This window comes from Saccopteryx bilineata, chromosome 1 (assembly GCF_036850765.1).
Source record: "Saccopteryx bilineata isolate mSacBil1 chromosome 1, mSacBil1_pri_phased_curated, whole genome shotgun sequence".
In the NCBI taxonomy this organism is placed as follows: domain Eukaryota; kingdom Metazoa; phylum Chordata; class Mammalia; order Chiroptera; family Emballonuridae; genus Saccopteryx; species Saccopteryx bilineata.
Window position 1 is genome coordinate 341,145,836 of NC_089490.1, and position 5,310 is coordinate 341,151,145.

Consider the following 5,310-nt stretch of genomic DNA (forward strand, 5'->3'; position numbering starts at 1 on the left):
GGGGACATGGGAGTGGGGAGATTAATTTCTAAATAGGAAGATCCAGAAAGGTTTCATGAAGGAGATAGGATTTGGGTTGAGCCTTGAAAGCTTGGGAGAGCTATAAATCTTGTCTGTGGCTCAGGGAGCACAGGAAGCTTTCTCTTCTCTGTTAACTCGGAGCTCCCGAAGGGGAAGGACATTGACTTTCACCTCTCACAGCCAGATCTCCGGTGTAGGGCCTGGCAGCCAGTCCGTGCTCCATAAATGTTGAGTCCAATAGAAGGAAGAGGAGTCATACTCACAATAGTAGTAGCGTTTATTCTTTATCGAGTTCATGTGAGGTTTCAGGTTATTTAAAACCTCATCCCAGGGAAGGGGCGGAGCAGGCCACGCGTCTGGAGAGCCCTGCGCTGCAGGTGCGTCTGGGGCAGGGACCCAGCGCGCATGTCCTCCAGGGCCGCCTTCGCCCTTGCAGGGGCCAGGCGCTGAGCGCCCCCTGTGGATCACAGGGAGCAGGGCGGGCCGGCGGGCAGGAGCGTGGTCCCAGGCTGGGCAGAAGCTAAGGCAATTATAGCCAAGCCGTGAGGGGGCCTTCGGTACCAGCGGCCAGTGATGAAGTGAGATCCTGGGTGGGAATCGCCTCGCACTGCCGTGCCAATTTTGTCTCAGCCACTTTGTCCTTCTTGTCCCAGTGCAAGTAAGCTAGCACCTGCCCTTAACCTTTCTCAGTCCCGGTAGGACAAAGCTTCTTTCGCCTCCAGTCTGGCACAAGTCCACTAACAGGTAAACCTCAGTTTGCAATGAAGTCATAGTGCTGTGGTCCGCATATTCAAGAAGATGGGCTGTGTCGTCACCGCAGGTCCTGGTTGAGACCTTGGCTTGGAAGGGCCAAGTGGTTCTGGAGAGAAAAAAAAAAGTTCAGTCTTCTGTTGCCTGGAATCGCGGAGGATTCGAATCACAAGTTGTTCAATATCAGCATTTTACAATTGTAATCTTTCAAAAGAGATCAGACAGGAAGAAAACCTAGTCACTTGCCATTACTGACTCTCCAGCAGGAAGCTTGGCTAGGGGTCCTCAATCCTTCTTCACAACCTCAATTCTTAAGAGCCTCTGTTATGTACCTAAAACAGTTTTGGAAACTGCAGAAGAAGGCGCAACCTCTGGGAATCAGCAAAGACACTCTGAGAACTCCCATGAGCCACCGGGAGGCCATAAATGAGAGACAAAAATAAATAAATAAATGCAAAGCTAGCTACATAAAATCAGGTGCCTTTCCTTCTACCTCTCCTTGTAAATCATCATCTCCAAAGCCTTTCGGGATCCTTTCTCCAAATGTTCTGTGCAGTATGAGTGGGAGGAGCCCTGTTGAGATCAACTTGAATGTTAAAACCATCTCCAGCAATCCACCAGGGTGAAGAAGGAGAAGGGCTGCTTGATACCTGGGCTGCGCCGAAACTTGGAAATTCCAAGGAGAAAATGGCATTCTTTGCAGCCCACTAGGATCCTATCTGATCCTGCTAGGATCAGATCTATGAAAATTAAAAGCTCCTGGGATATTGATGGCAGAGCTTCTAAAAGAGGGGGAAATCAAGGGTTCTTAAAGAAGCCAAGATGCAGTCAGAAAGGATGAGGGAAGTGAACAGCAAGTGCTCTGAGCCTGCGCCTTTTGCATGTGGCGTTGAGTACTGTTCTGTGCATTATGTGAGTGTCAGTGGGGACGAGGCCTGTGCTGGGAGGCCTCTGTTAGTCAAAAAGATGGTTACCTTCCTGGAGCGAAGAGCCAGTGCTGCTCTGCCAACCACTTGTGCGGAAACTGCAGTAACTCACTTGCCGTGGTGAGGGTTTCTGGGCAATCCAGAGGTGTGCCCCCAGCCTTTGAGCCTTTTTCTACCCCAGGAGCTTGTGAAGAACCCACAGAAAGGGGAGATCCTGAGGTTGGTGAGCCCGAGAGTGAACCAGTCCCCGTCCTCAACGTGGTAGCCAGGCTGAGTCTGAGAGCCTGAGCGGCGGAGCCAGCTTGAGCCTGGGAGCCTCTCCAGGGAGAGCAGCTTCTGTGGAAAGGCATGCCAGGTGTTGCTGCACATGGCACACAGGCAGATGAAGGCAAAACAAACAAAGGCATCTTGGAGGCACCTGAACTCAGGTGAATCCTGTGGGGTGCTTCTTGCAACTGGGTGCCTCAAGCCCTGGTAGTGTGTGTTCCACAGGAGAGGCTGGCTGGTGCTGGGACCGAGGAATCAGCTGAAACATGTCCTTCCTCAGATGCACCGCCTCCCTGGGCAGCGTGGACTGTGGCTGTGGCTGTGGCAAGAGCTGACCTTTGTTCTCCTAAGGGGAAGGCCTGTGATGGGGCTCCTAGGGATGGTCCCTCATTGCCAGCAGGTGTGAGTTTCCACTTGGATAATGCAGCATTAGAGCCCAGGCCAGAACTGCTGTGAAAAGCAGCAATAGATGATGTAGAAATGACAGAGGAATTTGAGTCACCTTTTGCTCCTTGAACCTGTCCTGAAGCCATTGAGTTGCCCACAGATGCTGTTGACTGTATGAGCAGATAGCTTGTGTCACAAAATCCTAATCAGAGACAAAAAGATCTGTATGCATTAGCATCACCTTGTCCATGGCAGAGAGAGACCAGTCTTCTAGTATAGAGACCTGTGAAGACCTACTTCCAGAGATTAAGTTTTGTTTTGTTGCCACCTGGTCAGCAACAGCTGGACTGTTCCCATTTGAATGAAAACACAACAGAAGAGTCTTCAGAGGCCAGCCAGCTGGAAGACGCTGCCCAGGGTGGCGGTGCATCTGAGGAAGGACATGTTTCAGCTGATTCCTCGGTCCCAGCACCAGCCAGCCTCTCCTGTGGAACACACACTACCGGGGCTTGAGGCACCCAGTTGCAAGAAGCAGGTATGTCATGACTTGCTGGAGACCAGGTTTAAAGTCCTGCAGCCTTTGGAGCCTCAGCAGTACGTGGCTTTCCTGCTGTACCACATGATGGTGAAAATCTTCAGGTTACTGCCACTAAGAGTTCAGTGGCTCTTAAATGTACCTGCTATTTCAAGTTTATCCTTGAATACTACATCAGGCCAGCAGATTGTCACTGGGTTTGAGATCCACACTATAGAGAGAGAGGGTCCTTGTGGCAGTGCAAGAAAAGATATGTGAAGGGGGTTGTGTCCCTGTGCCAGCGGCACCTCAGTCCCTGCTGCCAGGCATTGCCCTGCGGGCCAGGATACTGAATGTGCTGCCACCTCTCTCAGAAAGGCTTCCCTGGTTATAAGTTGGGGCTTTGTGACAATCACTGGGTCCCCACTGGCTACAGCTTTAAATCGGGCAAGCAATCCATAAAGAAAGCAAAAGGGACTGCAACTGAAGAAGAATACTAGTCTCTGTGAGAGGCAACAAAATAATTGTTTTTTTAAAACTGCAGACCACCACCACCTAGATATACCATTCAAAGGAACGCCGCCTCTCAGAGCCATCCCTGGGAGAAGCTGTATGTACTCCTCCAGGACAGCCGAGCCCAGACCATGTTTTATTCACACGCCGTACAAGGAAACTGGCCTCCTTGTTTTATAGCAGCGCCTCCTTCTGATCCAGGGTAGAAGTCCACACTTAATTCACCTGGCTATGAATAATGATGCCTGTTTTTCCAAATCAAGTCTGTCCTGAGGACAAAGACTTGCCACCATCAAGAATGTTCAGGAAAGTTCACTGCAGACTGTAAAGCAATCCCCAAAAAGGGTTCCAGAAGTGTTTCATGCACTGGCACTGTATTTGAAATACCGGTAAATGAGTAGTGTCCTGTGAAGAGAATAGCAGCACTCCTGGATGACAAGTGTTTATGAAAGGAAAGTCAGGTACCTTACCTTAGACCTTGTATGCTTGATCTAGTGAGACTGATGATTGGGGCTGGAGATGGATTGCATGCCCTGTGGTGTTTACATGTATATAATGGTTGTATTTTCCTAGGGCTGTGAAAGCACTTTAAACCTGAGCGCCTTTACCTTAGCTGAGTGTTTTGGCTCCTCTGTAAATAACACTATTAAAATCCAGTTGTATATAGTGGACAGTTAACTGAACAATAATCCCAATGCAGCAAGGATGATGCTGCATCTACAATTGTGTGTGTGTGTGTGTGTGTTTTAATTATCTCAAATTTGTATATCCTGTATAAAATTTGTTTCTCAAATAAACTATGAATGTTTCCTATATAATATGTGAGTGTTTCTGAGAAGAAACTCTAAATAGTTAAGAGGTTAACCTGTTAAAGAGATACCAAGTAACGATTTAACGGAGCAGCCTGAAAATTAGCAAAGAGAACAATCCTTCATTATATTTTAGTGATCCACCAAGAATGAGAGGTTATGTAGTCAGAATATAACGTTCTTGTCTACTTTATTATGTCTAGTTACAAATTCCTTTTTAATTTTGATTTAAAATAAAACAGGCCTCTTAAAAAATAAGCATCATCTCATTTGGTCATCCCAGCAATCCTGAGCAAGGTTTTACCATCAAACCCCCTCCCTACCTCTTGATTGACAGATGAGAGGACTGAGGCCCTGGGGGAATGCTACCTGCTACAGGCCCCACCCAAGTGGCCAGTATGACCAGACACACTCTCAGGTCACTTGATTCCAAACTCATGACTTTGACATAACAGCTAGAATGCAAGAACAACATTCCTAGAAAAAGTCTGAGAACAATGGCTTTTATGACATTTCTGGTGGGAAAAGCTTTGAGTCTAACAGATATATATCTGTCAGGGCTTTCTAGAGAAATAGAACTAATAGGCCACATTTCTTTGTTGAATCTTTTGACAAAATTCCTTCTTCTCTAGGAAACCTCAGTCAGAATTTGCTCATAAAGCCTTCAACTGATGGGATGGGGTTTACCGCATTATGGAGGTTAATCTGTTCTACCCAAAGTCAACTGGTAGTAAATGTTAATCCCATCCACAGATGCTTTGCAGTGACATCTAGACTAGTATTTGACAGACAACTGGGCACCATACCCTAGCCAGGCTGACACATAAAATTAACTATCACAAGATGTAGATAAACAGGGACCCCAGAAATGTTTTAAATTTAAGTGACTCTGCCCCTTTACCTACTCTATTATTTTGTTGTTTTAATTAGCACTTTTTTAGTGCATGAAAACCAAATAAGAGTTTGAAATTCTGTGCATTTCTTGAGGAAAATATACTTTTCTCATAAAAAGAAGACAATTTTTTAAAAATTCATACAAGGATAAAAAATAAAGGAAATAGAAAATGCCAAGGGTTGATTTAAACATCAATATATTTTATGCCTGTTTAATGTTAGATTTTTG

The 5,310-nt window shown here is 46.5% G+C and overlaps 1 pseudogene; it reads left to right on the forward strand.

Moving 5' to 3' along the window:
* The first annotated feature begins 1,097 nt into the window (after positions 1 to 1,097).
* Positions 1,098 to 3,365, forward strand: LOC136320540 (F-box only protein 34-like; annotated as a pseudogene).
* Positions 3,366 to 5,310: the final 1,945 nt, after the last annotated feature.